We start from the raw sequence: 12,635 nt of genomic DNA on the forward strand, positions 1-12,635 counted from the left end.
TGACAGTTCTGCGGTGTGCGTGTGTTCAAGCTGTGCACAACGCGTTTTGAATCTGCATAACCACACCCTCCATCCCCATTGTGACAGCACGTGAAGGTTCCGTGCGACAAAGCAAGCTCCATTTCCAGCTCCCTATTCCAAAAATCCATTTAATATATGGTCCCCAAATAGGGGACGTATCAGATAAGAACAGACTCTACGCTTGATCTTGAGCCATTTGGCCGAGAAGCGATGATCAGAAATGGTTTGCCACTTGGGCCGCACCAAGGCCTACAACCGAAACCCACTGTGGAGACATAGCAAAAGATTGCCGCAGGGAAGACATTTTCCAGAAACTTTGGAAGCTCTGTAGATGACAGTTCTGCGGTGTGCGTGTGTTCAAGCTGTATACAACGCGTTTCGAATCTGCATAACCACACCCTCCATCCCCATTGTGACAGCACGTGAAGGTTCCGTGCGACAAAGCAAGCTCCATTGCCAGCTCCCTATTCCAAAAATCCATTTAATATATGGTCCCCAAATAGGGGACGTATCAGATAAGAACAGACTCTACGCTTGATCTTGAGCCATTTGGCCGAGAAGCGATGATCAGAAATGGTTTGCCATTTGGGCCGCACCAAGGCCTACAACCGAAACCCACTGTGGAGACATAGCAAAAGATTGCCGCAGGGAAGACATTTTCCAGAAACTCTGGAAGCTCTGTAGATGACAGTTCTGCGGTGTGCGTGTGTTCAAGCTGTGCACAACGCGTTTTGAATCTGCATAACCACACCCTCCATCCCCATTGTGACAGCACGTGAAGGTTCCGTGCGACAAAGCAAGCTCCATTTCCAGCATCCTATTCCAAAAATCCATTTAATATATGGTCCCCAAATAGGGGACGTATCAGATAAGAACAGACTCTACGCTTGATCTTGAGCCATTTGGCCGAGAAGCGATGATCAGAAATGGTTTGCCACTTGGGCCGCACCAAGGCCTACAACCGAAACCCACTGTGGAGACTTAGCAAAAGATTGCCGCAGGGAAGACATTTTCCAGAAACTCTGGAAGCTCTGTAGATGACAGTTCTGCGGTGTGCGTGTGTTCAAGCTGTGCACAACGCGTTTCGAATCTGCATAACCACACCCTCCATCCCCATTGTGACAGCACGTGAAGGTTCCGTGTGACAAAGCAAGCTCCATTTCTAGCTCCCTATTCCAAAAATCCATTTATTATATGGTCCCCAAATAGGGGACGTATCAGATAAGAACAGACACTACGCTTGATCTTGAGCCATTTGGCCGAGAAGCGATGATCAGAAATGGTTTGCCACTTGGGCCGCACCAAGGCCTACAACCGAAACCCACTGTGGAGACATAGCAAAAGATTGCCGCAGGGAAGACATTTTCCAGAAACTCTGGAAGCTCTGTCGATGACAGTTCTGTGGTGTGCGTGTGTTCAAGCTGTGCACAACGCGTTTTGAATCTGCATAACCACACTCTCCATCCCCATTGTGACAGCACGTGAAGGTTCCGTGCGACAAAGCAAGCTCCATTTCCAGCTCCCTATTCCAAAAATCCATTTAATATATGGTCCCCAAATAGGGGACGTATCAGATAAGAACAGACACTACGCTTGATCTTGAGCCATTTGGCCGAGAAGCGATGATCAGAAATGGTTTGCCACTTGGGCCACACCAAGGCCTACAACCGAAACCCACTGTGGAGACATAGCAAAAGATTGCCGCAGGGAAGACATTTTCCAGAAACTCTGGAAGCTCTGTAGATGACAGTTCTGCGGTTTGCGTGTGTTCAAGCTGTGCACAACGCGTTTTGAATCTGCATAACCACACCCTCCATCCCCATTGTGACAGCACGTGAAGGTTCCGTGCGACAAAGCAAGCTCCATTTCCAGCTCCCTATTCCAAAAATCTATTTAATATATGGTCCCCAAATAGGGGACGTATCAGATAAGAACAGACACTACACTTGATCTTGAGCCATTTGGCCGAGAAGCGATGATCAGAAATGGTTTGCCACTTGGGCCGCACCAAGGCCTACAACCGAAACCCACTGTGGAGACATAGCAAAAGATTGCCGCAGGGAAGACATTTTCCAAAAACTCTGGAAGCTCTGTAGATGACAGTTCTGCGGTGTGCGTGTGTTCAAGCTGTGCACAACGCGTTTTGAATCTGCATAACCACACCCTCCATCCCCATTGTGACAGCACGTGAAGGTTCCGTGTGACAAAGCAAGCTCCATTTCCAGCTCCCTATTCCAAAAATCCATTTAATATATGGTCCCCAAATAGGGGACGTATCAGATAAGAACAGACACTACGCTTAAACTTGAGCCATTTGGCCGAGAAGCGATGATCAGAAATGGGTTGCCACTTGGGCCGCACCAAGGCCTAAAACCGAAACCCACTGTGGAGACATAGCAAAAGATTGCTGCAGGGAAGACATTTTCCAGAAACTCTGGAAGCTCTGTCGATGACAGTTCTGCGGTGTGCGTGTGTTCAAGCTGTGCACAACGCGTTTTGAATCTGCATAACCACACCCTCCATCCCCATTGTGACAGCACATGAAGGTTCCGTGCGACAAAGCAAGCTCCATTTCCAGCTCCCTATTCCAAAAATCTATTTAATATATGGTCCCCAAATAGGGGACGTATCAGATAAGAACAGACACTACGCTTGATCTTGAGCCATTTGGCCGAGAAGCGATGATCAGAAATGGTTTGCCACTTGGGCCGCACCAAGGCCTACAACCGAAACCCACTGTGGAGACATAGCAAAAGATTGCCGCAGGGAAGACATTTTCCAGAAACTCTGGAAGTTCTGTAGATGATAGTTCTGCGGTGTGCGTGTGTTCAAGCTGTGCACAACGCGTTTTGAATCTGCATAACCACACCCTCCATCCCCATTGTGACAGCACGTGAAGGTTCCGTGCGACAAAGCAAGCTCCATTTCCAACTCCCTATTCCAAAAATCTATTTAATATATGGTCCCCAAATAGGGGACGTATCAGATAAGAACAGACACTACGCTTGATCTTGAGCCATTTGGCCGAGAAGCGATGATCAGAAATGGTTTGCCACTTGGGCCGCACCAAGGCCTACAACCGAAACCCACTGTGGAGACATAGCAAAAGATTGCCGCAGGGAAGACATTTTCCAGAAACTCTGGAAGTTCTGTAAATGATAGTTCTGCGGTGTGCGTGTGTTCAAGCTGTGCACAACGCGTTTTGAATCTGCATAACCACACCCTCCATCCCCATTGTGACAGCACGTGAAGGTTCCGTGCGACAAAGCAAGCTCCATTTCCAGCTCCCTATTCCAAAAATCTATTTAATATATGGTCCCCAAATAGGGGACATATCAGATAAGAGCAGACACTACGCTTGATCTTGAGCCATTTGGCCAAGAAGCGATGATCAGAAATGGTTTGCCACTTGGGCCGCACCAAGGCCTACAACCGAAACCCACTGTGGAGACATAGCAAAAGATTGCCGCAGGGAAGACATTTTCCAGAAACTCTGGAAGCTCTGTCGATGACAGTTCTGCGGTGTGCGTGTGTTCAAGCTGTGCACAACGCGTTTTGAATCTGCATAACCACACCCTCCATCCCCATTGTGACAGCACATGAAGGTTCCGTGCGACAAAGCAAGCTCCATTTCCAGCTCCCTATTCCAAAAATCTATTTAATATATGGTCCCCAAATAGGGGACGTATCAGATAAGAACAGACACTACGCTTGATCTTGAGCCATTTGGCCGAGAAGCGATGATCAGAAATGGTTTGCCACTTGGGCCGCACCAAGGCCTACAACCGAAACCCACTGTGGAGACATAGCAAAAGATTGCCGCAGGGAAGACATTTTCCAGAAACTCTGGAAGTTCTGTAGATGATAGTTCTGCGGTGTGCGTGTGTTCAAGCTGTGCACAACACGTTTTGAATCTGCATAACCACACCCTCCATCCCCATTGTGACAGCACGTGAAGGTTCCGTGCGACAAAGCAAGCTCCATTTCCAACTCCCTATTCCAAAAATCTATTTAATATATGGTCCCCAAATAGGGGACGTATCAGATAAGAACAGACACTACGCTTGATCTTGAGCCATTTGGCCGAGAAGCGATGATCAGAAATGGTTTGCCAATTGGGCCGCACCAAGGCCTACAACCGAAACCCACTGTGGAGACATAGCAAAAGATTGCCGCAGGGAAGACATTTTCCAGAAACTCTGGAAGCTCTGTAGATGACAGTTCTGCGGTGTGCATGTGTTCAAGCTGTGCACAACGCGTTTTGAATCTGCATAACCACACCCTCCATCCCCATTGTGACAGCACGTGAAGGTTCCGTGCGACAAAGCAAGCTCCATTGCCAGCTCCCTATTCCAAAAATCCATTTAATATATGGTCCCCAAATAGGGGACGTATCAGATAAGAACAGACTCTACGCTTGATCTTGAGCCATTTGGCCGAGAAGCGATGATCAGAAATGGTTTGCCATTTGGGCCGCACCAAGGCCTACAACCGAAACCCACTGTGGAGACATAGCAAAAGATTGCCGCAGGGAAGACATTTTCCAGAAACTCTGGAAGCTCTGTAGATGACAGTTCTGCGGTGTGCGTGTGTTCAAGCTGTGCACAACGCGTTTTGAATCTGCATAACCACACCCTCCATCCCCATTGTGACAGCACGTGAAGGTTCCGTGCGACAAAGCAAGCTCCATTTCCAGCATCCTATTCCAAAAATCCATTTAATATATGGTCCCCAAATAGGGGACGTATCAGATAAGAACAGACTCTACGCTTGATCTTGAGCCATTTGGCCGAGAAGCGATGATCAGAAATGGTTTGCCACTTGGGCCGCACCAAGGCCTACAACCGAAACCCACTGTGGAGACTTAGCAAAAGATTGCCGCAGGGAAGACATTTTCCAGAAACTCTGGAAGCTCTGTAGATGACAGTTCTGCGGTGTGCGTGTGTTCAAGCTGTGCACAAAGCGTTTCGAATCTGCATAACCACACCCTCCATCCCCATTGTGACAGCACGTGAAGGTTCAGTGTGACAAAGCAAGCTCCATTTCCAGCTCCCTATTCCAAAAATCCATTTAATATATGGTCCCCAAATAGGGGACGTATCAGATAAGAACAGACACTACGCTTGATCTTGAGCCATTTGGCCGAGAAGCGATGATCAGAAATGGTTTGCCACTTGGGCCGCACCAAGGCCTACAACCGAAACCCACTGTGGAGACATAGCAAAAGATTGCCGCAGGGAAGACATTTTCCAGAAACTCTGGAAGCTCTGTCGATGACAGTTCTGTGGTGTGCGTGTGTTCAAGCTGTGCACAACGCGTTTTGAATCTGCATAACCACACCCTCCATCCCCATTGTGACAGCACGTGAAGGTTCCGTGCGACGAAGCAAGCTCCATTTCCAGCTCCCTATTCCAAAAATCCATTTAATATATGGTCCCCAAATAGGGGACGTATCAGATAAGAACAGACACTACGCTTGATCTTGAGCCATTTGGCCGAGAAGCGATGATCAGAAATGGTTTGCCACTTGGGCCACACCAAGGCCTACAACCGAAACCCACTGTGGAGACATAGCAAAAGATTGCCGCAGGGAAGACATTTTCCAGAAACTCTGGAAGCTCTGTAGATGACAGTTCTGCGGTGTGCGTGTGTTCAAGCTGTGCACAACGCGTTTTGAATCTGCATAACCACACCCTCCATCCCCATTGTGACAGCACGTGAAGGTTCCGTGCGACAAAGCAAGCTCCATTTCCAGCTCCCTATTCCAAAAATCTATTTAATATATGGTCCCCAAATAGGGGACGTATCAGATAAGAACAGACACTACACTTGATCTTGAGCCATTTGGCCGAGAAGCGATGATCAGAAATGGTTTGCCACTTGGGCCGCACCAAGGCCTACAACCGAAACCCACTGTGGAGACATAGCAAAAGATTGCCGCAGGGAAGACATTTTCCAAAAACTCTGGAAGCTCTGTAGATGACAGTTCTGCGGTGTGCGTGTGTTCAAGCTGTGCACAACGCGTTTTGAATCTGCATAACCACACCCTCCATCCCCATTGTGACAGCACGTGAAGGTTCCGTGTGACAAAGCAAGCTCCATTTCCAGCTCCCTATTCCAAAAATCCATTTAATATATGGTCCCCAAATAGGGGACGTATCAGATAAGAACAGACACTACGCTTAAACTTGAGCCATTTGGCCGAGAAGCGATGATCAGAAATGGGTTGCCACTTGGGCCGCACCAAGGCCTAAAACCGAAACCCACTGTGGAGACATAGCAAAAGATTGCTGCAGGGAAGACATTTTCCAGAAACTCTGGAAGCTCTGTCGATGACAGTTCTGCGGTGTGCGTGTGTTCAAGCTGTGCACAACGCGTTTTGAATCTGCATAACCACACCCTCCATCCCCATTGTGACAGCACATGAAGGTTCCGTGCGACAAAGCAAGCTCCATTTCCAGCTCCCTATTCCAAAAATCTATTTAATATATGGTCCCCAAATAGGGGACGTATCAGATAAGAACAGACACTACGCTTGATCTTGAGCCATTTGGCCGAGAAGCGATGATCAGAAATGGTTTGCCACTTGGGCCGCACCAAGGCCTACAACCGAAACCCACTGTGGAGACATAGCAAAAGATTGCCGCAGGGAAGACATTTTCCAGAAACTCTGGAAGTTCTGTAGATGATAGTTCTGCGGTGTGCGTGTGTTCAAGCTGTGCACAACGCGTTTTGAATCTGCATAACCACACCCTCCATCCCCATTGTGACAGCACGTGAAGGTTCCGTGCGACAAAGCAAGCTCCATTTCCAACTCCCTATTCCAAAAATCTATTTAATATATGGTCCCCAAATAGGGGACGTATCAGATAAGAACAGACACTACGCTTGATCTTGAGCCATTTGGCCGAGAAGCGATGATCAGAAATGGTTTGCCACTTGGGCCGCACCAAGGCCTACAACCGAAACCCACTGTGGAGACATAGCAAAAGATTGCCGCAGGGAAGACATTTTCCAGAAACTCTGGAAGTTCTGTAGATGATAGTTCTGCGGTGTGCGTGTGTTCAAGCTGTGCACAACGCGTTTTGAATCTGCATAACCACACCCTCCATCCCCATTGTGACAGCACGTGAAGGTTCCGTGCGACAAAGCAAGCTCCATTTCCAGCTCCCTATTCCAAAAATCTATTTAATATATGGTCCCCAAATAGGGGACATATCAGATAAGAGCAGACACTACGCTTGATCTTGAGCCATTTGGCCAAGAAGCGATGATCAGAAATGGTTTGCCACTTGGGCCGCACCAAGGCCTACAACCGAAACCCACTGTGGAGACATAGCAAAAGATTGCCGCAGGGAAGACATTTTCCAGAAACTCTGGAAGCTCTGTCGATGACAGTTCTGCGGTGTGCGTGTGTTCAAGCTGTGCACAACGCGTTTTGAATCTGCATAACCACACCCTCCATCCCCATTGTGACAGCACATGAAGGTTCCGTGCGACAAAGCAAGCTCCATTTCCAGCTCCCTATTCCAAAAATCTATTTAATATATGGTCCCCAAATAGGGGACGTATCAGATAAGAACAGACACTACGCTTGATCTTGAGCCATTTGGCCGAGAAGCGATGATCAGAAATGGTTTGCCACTTGGGCCGCACCAAGGCCTACAACCGAAACCCACTGTGGAGACATAGCAAAAGATTGCCGCAGGGAAGACATTTTCCAGAAACTCTGGAAGTTCTGTAGATGATAGTTCTGCGGTGTGCGTGTGTTCAAGCTGTGCACAACGCGTTTTGAATCTGCATAACCACACCCTCCATCCCCATTGTGACAGCACGTGAAGGTTCCGTGCGACAAAGCAAGCTCCATTTCCAACTCCCTATTCCAAAAATCTATTTAATATATGGTCCCCAAATAGGGGACGTATCAGATAAGAACAGACACTACGCTTGATCTTGAGCCATTTGGCCGAGAAGCGATGATCAGAAATGGTTTGCCAATTGGGCCGCACCAAGGCCTACAACCGAAACCCACTGTGGAGACATAGCAAAAGATTGCCGCAGGGAAGACATTTTCCAGAAACTCTGGAAGCTCTGTAGATGACAGTTCTGCGGTGTGCATGTGTTCAAGCTGTGCACAACGCGTTTTGAATCTGCATAACCACACCCTCCATCCCCATTGTGACAGCACGTGAAGGTTCTGTGCGACAAAGCAAGCTCCATTGCCAGCTCCCTATTCCAAAAATCCATTTAATATATGGTCCCCAAATAGGGGACGTATCAGATAAGAACAGACTCTACGCTTGATCTTGAGCCATTTGGCCGAGAAGCGATGATCAGAAATGGTTTGCCATTTGGGCCGCACCAAGGCCTACAACCGAAACCCACTGTGGAGACATAGCAAAAGATTGCCGCAGGGAAGACATTTTCCAGAAACTCTGGAAGCTCTGTAGATGACAGTTCTGCGGTGTGCGTGTGTTCAAGCTGTGCACAACGCGTTTTGAATCTGCATAACCACACCCTCCATCCCCATTGTGACAGCACGTGAAGGTTCCGTGCGACAAAGCAAGCTCCATTTCCAGCATCCTATTCCAAAAATCCATTTAATATATGGTCCCCAAATAGGGGACGTATCAGATAAGAACAGACTCTACGCTTGATCTTGAGCCATTTGGCCGAGAAGCGATGATCAGAAATGGTTTGCCACTTGGGCCGCACCAAGGCCTACAACCGAAACCCACTGTGGAGACTTAGCAAAAGATTGCCGCAGGGAAGACATTTTCCAGAAACTCTGGAAGCTCTGTAGATGACAGTTCTGCGGTGTGCGTGTGTTCAAGCTGTGCACAAAGCGTTTCGAATCTGCATAACCACACCCTCCATCCCCATTGTGACAGCACGTGAAGGTTCAGTGTGACAAAGCAAGCTCCATTTCCAGCTCCCTATTCCAAAAATCCATTTAATATATGGTCCCCAAATAGGGGACGTATCAGATAAGAACAGACACTACGCTTGATCTTGAGCCATTTGGCCGAGAAGCGATGATCAGAAATGGTTTGCCACTTGGGCCGCACCAAGGCCTACAACCGAAACCCACTGTGGAGACATAGCAAAAGATTGCCGCAGGGAAGACATTTTCCAGAAACTCTGGAAGCTCTGTCGATGACAGTTCTGTGGTGTGCGTGTGTTCAAGCTGTGCACAACGCGTTTTGAATCTGCATAACCACACCCTCCATCCCCATTGTGACAGCACGTGAAGGTTCCGTGCGACGAAGCAAGCTCCATTTCCAGCTCCCTATTCCAAAAATCCATTTAATATATGGTCCCCAAATAGGGGACGTATCAGATAAGAACAGACACTACGCTTGATCTTGTGCCATTTGGCCGAGAAGCGATGATCAGAAATGGTTTGTCACTTGGGCCACACCAAGGCCTACAACCGAAACCCACTGTGGAGACATAGCAAAAGATTGCCGCAGGGAAGACATTTTCCAGAAACTCTGGAAGCTCTGTAGATGACAGTTCTGCGGTGTGCGTGTGTTCAAGCTGTGCACAACGCGTTTTGAATCTGCATAACCACACCCTCCATCCCCATTGTGACAGCACATGAAGGTTCCGTGCGACAAAGCAAGCTCCATTTCCAGCTCCCTATTCCAAAAATCTATTTAATATATGGTCCCCAAATAGGGGACGTATCAGATAAGAACAGACACTACACTTGATCTTGAGCCATTTGGCCGAGAAGCGATGATCAGAAATGGTTTGCCACTTGGTCCACACCAAGGCCTACAACCGAAACCCACTGTGGAGACATAGCAAAAGATTGCCGCAGGGAAGACATTTTCCAGAAACTCTGGAAGTTCTGTAGATGATAGTTCTGCGGTGTGCGTGTGTTCAAGCTGTGCACAACGTGTTTTGAATCTGCATAACCACACCCTCCATCCCCATTGTGACAGCACGTGAAGGTTCCGTGCGACAAAGCAAGCTCCATTTCCAACTCCCTATTCCAAAAATCTATTTAATATATGGTCCCCAAATAGGGGACATATCAGATAAGAGCAGACACTACGCTTGATCTTGAGCCATTTGGCCAAGAAGCGATGATCAGAAATGGTTTGCCACTTGGGCCGCACCAAGGCCTACAACCGAAACCCACTGTGGAGACATAGCAAAAGATTGCCGCAGGGAAGACATTTTCCAGAAACTCTGGAAGCTCTGTCGATGACAGTTCTGCGGTGTGCGTGTGTTCAAGCTGTGCACAACGCGTTTTGAATCTGCATAACCACACCCTCCATCCCCATTGTGACAGCATGTGAAGGTTCCGTCCGACGAAGCAAGCTCCATTTCCAGCTCCGTTTTCCAAAAATCCATTTAATATATGGTCCCCAAATAGGGGACGTATCAGATAAGAACAGACACTACGCTTGATCTTGAGCCATTTGGCAGAGAAGCGATGATCAGAAATGGTTTGCCACTTAGGCCTCACCAAGGCCTACAACCGTAACCCACTGTGGAGACATAGCAAAAGATTGCCGCAGGGAAGACATTTTCCAGAAACCCTGGAAGCTCTGTAGATGACAGTTCTGCGGTGTGCGTGTGTTCAAGCTGTGCACAACGCATTTTGAATCTGCATAACCACACCCTCCATCCTCATTGTGACAGCACGTGAAGGTTCTGTGCGACAAAGCAAGCTCCATTTCCAGCTCCCTATTCCAAAAATCTATTTAATATATGGTCCCCAAATAGGGGACGTATCAGATAAGAACAGACACTACGCTTGATCTTGAGCCATTTGGCCGAGAAACGATGATCAGAAATGGTTTGCCACTTGGGCCGCACCAAGGCCTACAACCGAAACCCACTGTGGAGACATAGCAAAAGATTGCCGCAGGGAAGACATTTTCCAGAAACTCTGGAAGCTTTGTCGATGACAGTTCTGCGGTGTGCGTGTGTTCAAGCTGTGCACAACGCGTTTTGAATCTGCATAATCACACCCTCCATCCCCATTGTGACAGCACGTGAAGGTTCCGTGTGACAAAGCAAGCTCCATTTCCAGCTCCCTATTCCAAAAATCCATTTAATATATGGTCCCCAAATAGGGGACGTATCCGAGAAGAACAGACACTACGCTTGATCTTGAGCCATTTGGCCGAGAAGCGATGATCAGAAATGGTTTGCCACTTGGGCCGCCCCAAGGCCTACAACTGAAACCCACTGTGGAGACATAGCAAAAGATTGCCGCAGGGAAGACATTTTCCAGAAACTCTGGAAGCTCTGTAGATGACAGTTCTGCGGTGTGCGTGTGTTCAAGCTGTGCACAACGCGTTTTGAATCTGCATAACCACACCCTCCATCCCCATTGTGACAGCACGTGAAGGTTCCGTGCGACAAAGCAAGCTCCATTTCCAGCTACCTATTCCAAAAATCCATTTAATATATGGTCCCCAAATAGGGGACGTATCAGATAAGAACAGACACTACGCTTGATCTTGAGCCATTTGGCCGAGAAGCGATGATCAGAAATGGTGTGCCACTTGGGCCGCACCAAGGCCTACAACCGAAACCCACTGTGGAGACATAGCAAAAGATTGCCGCAGGGAAGACATTTTCCAGAAACTCTGGAAGTTCTGTAGATGACAGTTCTGCGGTGTGCGTGTGTTCAAGCTGTGCACAACGCGTTTTGAATCTGCATAACCACACCCTCCATCCCCATTGTGACAGCAAGTGAAGGTTCCGTGCGACAAAGCAAGCTCCATTTCCAGTTCCCTATTCCAAAAATCTATTTAATATATGGTCCCCAAATAGGGTACGTATCAGATAAGAACAGACACTACGCTTGATCTTGAGCCATTTGGCCGAGAAGCGATGATCAGAAATGGTTTGCCACTTGGGCCGCACCAAGGCCTACAACCGAAACCCACTGTGGAGACATAGCAAAAGATTGCCGCAGGGAAGACATTTTCCAGAAACTCTGGAAGCTCTGTAGATGACAGTTCTGCGGTGTGCGTGTGTTCAAGCTGTGCACAACGCGTTTTGAATCTGCATAACCACACCCTCCATCCCCATTGTGACAGCACGTGAAGGTTCCGTGCGACAAAGCAAGCTCCATTTCCAGCTCCCTATTCCAAAAATCCATTTAATATATGGTCCCCAAATAGGGGACGTATCAGATAAGAACAGACTCTACGCTTGATCTTGAGCCATTTGGCCGAGAAGCGATGATCAGAAATGGTTTGCCACTTGGGCCGCACCAAGGCCTACAACCGAAACCCACTGTGGAGACATAGCAAAAGATTGCCGCAGGGAAGACATTTTCCAGAAACTTTGGAAGCTCTGTAGATGACAGTTCTGCGGTGTGCGTGTGTTCAAGCTGTATACAACGCGTTTCGAATCTGCATAACCACACCCTCCATCCCCATTGTGACAGCACGTGAAGGTTCCGTGCGACAAAGCAAGCTCCATTGCCAGCTCCCTATTCCAAAAATCCATTTAATATATGGTCCCCAAATAGGGGACGTATCAGATAAGAACAGACTCTACGCTTGATCTTGAGCCATTTGGCCGAGAAGCGATGATCAGAAATGGTTTGCCATTTGGGCCGCACCAAGGCCTACAACCGA

At 48.1% G+C, this 12,635-nt stretch overlaps 36 pseudogenes; all 36 read right to left on the reverse strand.

Annotated features, from left to right (window-relative positions):
• Positions 1-57: 57 nt before the first annotated feature.
• LOC143761601 (U2 spliceosomal RNA) lies at positions 58-233 on the reverse strand (annotated as a pseudogene).
• Positions 234-410: 177 nt separating this feature from the next.
• On the reverse strand, positions 411-586 carry LOC143762172 (U2 spliceosomal RNA; annotated as a pseudogene).
• A 177-nt stretch (positions 587-763) lies between these two features.
• Positions 764-939, reverse strand: LOC143761913 (U2 spliceosomal RNA; annotated as a pseudogene).
• A 177-nt stretch (positions 940-1,116) lies between these two features.
• Positions 1,117-1,292, reverse strand: LOC143762348 (U2 spliceosomal RNA; annotated as a pseudogene).
• Positions 1,293-1,467: 175 nt separating this feature from the next.
• Positions 1,468-1,645, reverse strand: LOC143818959 (U2 spliceosomal RNA; annotated as a pseudogene).
• A 177-nt stretch (positions 1,646-1,822) lies between these two features.
• LOC143761957 (U2 spliceosomal RNA) lies at positions 1,823-1,998 on the reverse strand (annotated as a pseudogene).
• Positions 1,999-2,175: 177 nt separating this feature from the next.
• LOC143763129 (U2 spliceosomal RNA) lies at positions 2,176-2,351 on the reverse strand (annotated as a pseudogene).
• A 177-nt stretch (positions 2,352-2,528) lies between these two features.
• On the reverse strand, positions 2,529-2,704 carry LOC143818934 (U2 spliceosomal RNA; annotated as a pseudogene).
• Positions 2,705-2,881: 177 nt separating this feature from the next.
• On the reverse strand, positions 2,882-3,057 carry LOC143760365 (U2 spliceosomal RNA; annotated as a pseudogene).
• Positions 3,058-3,234: 177 nt separating this feature from the next.
• Positions 3,235-3,410, reverse strand: LOC143762033 (U2 spliceosomal RNA; annotated as a pseudogene).
• A 177-nt stretch (positions 3,411-3,587) lies between these two features.
• Positions 3,588-3,763, reverse strand: LOC143818935 (U2 spliceosomal RNA; annotated as a pseudogene).
• Positions 3,764-3,940: 177 nt separating this feature from the next.
• Positions 3,941-4,116, reverse strand: LOC143760274 (U2 spliceosomal RNA; annotated as a pseudogene).
• A 177-nt stretch (positions 4,117-4,293) lies between these two features.
• LOC143762175 (U2 spliceosomal RNA) lies at positions 4,294-4,469 on the reverse strand (annotated as a pseudogene).
• A 177-nt stretch (positions 4,470-4,646) lies between these two features.
• On the reverse strand, positions 4,647-4,822 carry LOC143761914 (U2 spliceosomal RNA; annotated as a pseudogene).
• A 177-nt stretch (positions 4,823-4,999) lies between these two features.
• On the reverse strand, positions 5,000-5,175 carry LOC143762670 (U2 spliceosomal RNA; annotated as a pseudogene).
• A 177-nt stretch (positions 5,176-5,352) lies between these two features.
• LOC143818759 (U2 spliceosomal RNA) lies at positions 5,353-5,528 on the reverse strand (annotated as a pseudogene).
• Positions 5,529-5,705: 177 nt separating this feature from the next.
• Positions 5,706-5,881, reverse strand: LOC143761968 (U2 spliceosomal RNA; annotated as a pseudogene).
• A 177-nt stretch (positions 5,882-6,058) lies between these two features.
• On the reverse strand, positions 6,059-6,234 carry LOC143763130 (U2 spliceosomal RNA; annotated as a pseudogene).
• A 177-nt stretch (positions 6,235-6,411) lies between these two features.
• On the reverse strand, positions 6,412-6,587 carry LOC143818936 (U2 spliceosomal RNA; annotated as a pseudogene).
• Positions 6,588-6,764: 177 nt separating this feature from the next.
• On the reverse strand, positions 6,765-6,940 carry LOC143760366 (U2 spliceosomal RNA; annotated as a pseudogene).
• A 177-nt stretch (positions 6,941-7,117) lies between these two features.
• Positions 7,118-7,293, reverse strand: LOC143762034 (U2 spliceosomal RNA; annotated as a pseudogene).
• A 177-nt stretch (positions 7,294-7,470) lies between these two features.
• On the reverse strand, positions 7,471-7,646 carry LOC143818937 (U2 spliceosomal RNA; annotated as a pseudogene).
• Positions 7,647-7,823: 177 nt separating this feature from the next.
• On the reverse strand, positions 7,824-7,999 carry LOC143760367 (U2 spliceosomal RNA; annotated as a pseudogene).
• Positions 8,000-8,176: 177 nt separating this feature from the next.
• Positions 8,177-8,352, reverse strand: LOC143761731 (U2 spliceosomal RNA; annotated as a pseudogene).
• A 177-nt stretch (positions 8,353-8,529) lies between these two features.
• On the reverse strand, positions 8,530-8,705 carry LOC143761915 (U2 spliceosomal RNA; annotated as a pseudogene).
• Positions 8,706-8,882: 177 nt separating this feature from the next.
• LOC143762681 (U2 spliceosomal RNA) lies at positions 8,883-9,058 on the reverse strand (annotated as a pseudogene).
• A 177-nt stretch (positions 9,059-9,235) lies between these two features.
• On the reverse strand, positions 9,236-9,411 carry LOC143761234 (U2 spliceosomal RNA; annotated as a pseudogene).
• A 177-nt stretch (positions 9,412-9,588) lies between these two features.
• Positions 9,589-9,764, reverse strand: LOC143759935 (U2 spliceosomal RNA; annotated as a pseudogene).
• Positions 9,765-9,941: 177 nt separating this feature from the next.
• Positions 9,942-10,117, reverse strand: LOC143762394 (U2 spliceosomal RNA; annotated as a pseudogene).
• Positions 10,118-10,292: 175 nt separating this feature from the next.
• On the reverse strand, positions 10,293-10,470 carry LOC143760528 (U2 spliceosomal RNA; annotated as a pseudogene).
• A 177-nt stretch (positions 10,471-10,647) lies between these two features.
• On the reverse strand, positions 10,648-10,823 carry LOC143760226 (U2 spliceosomal RNA; annotated as a pseudogene).
• A 174-nt stretch (positions 10,824-10,997) lies between these two features.
• LOC143762702 (U2 spliceosomal RNA) lies at positions 10,998-11,176 on the reverse strand (annotated as a pseudogene).
• A 173-nt stretch (positions 11,177-11,349) lies between these two features.
• LOC143760725 (U2 spliceosomal RNA) lies at positions 11,350-11,529 on the reverse strand (annotated as a pseudogene).
• A 176-nt stretch (positions 11,530-11,705) lies between these two features.
• LOC143762287 (U2 spliceosomal RNA) lies at positions 11,706-11,882 on the reverse strand (annotated as a pseudogene).
• Positions 11,883-12,059: 177 nt separating this feature from the next.
• LOC143761602 (U2 spliceosomal RNA) lies at positions 12,060-12,235 on the reverse strand (annotated as a pseudogene).
• Positions 12,236-12,412: 177 nt separating this feature from the next.
• LOC143762176 (U2 spliceosomal RNA) lies at positions 12,413-12,588 on the reverse strand (annotated as a pseudogene).
• Positions 12,589-12,635: the final 47 nt, after the last annotated feature.

The sequence above is a fragment of the Ranitomeya variabilis genome, chromosome 3 (genome assembly GCF_051348905.1).
Source record: "Ranitomeya variabilis isolate aRanVar5 chromosome 3, aRanVar5.hap1, whole genome shotgun sequence".
Classification (NCBI taxonomy): domain Eukaryota; kingdom Metazoa; phylum Chordata; class Amphibia; order Anura; family Dendrobatidae; genus Ranitomeya; species Ranitomeya variabilis.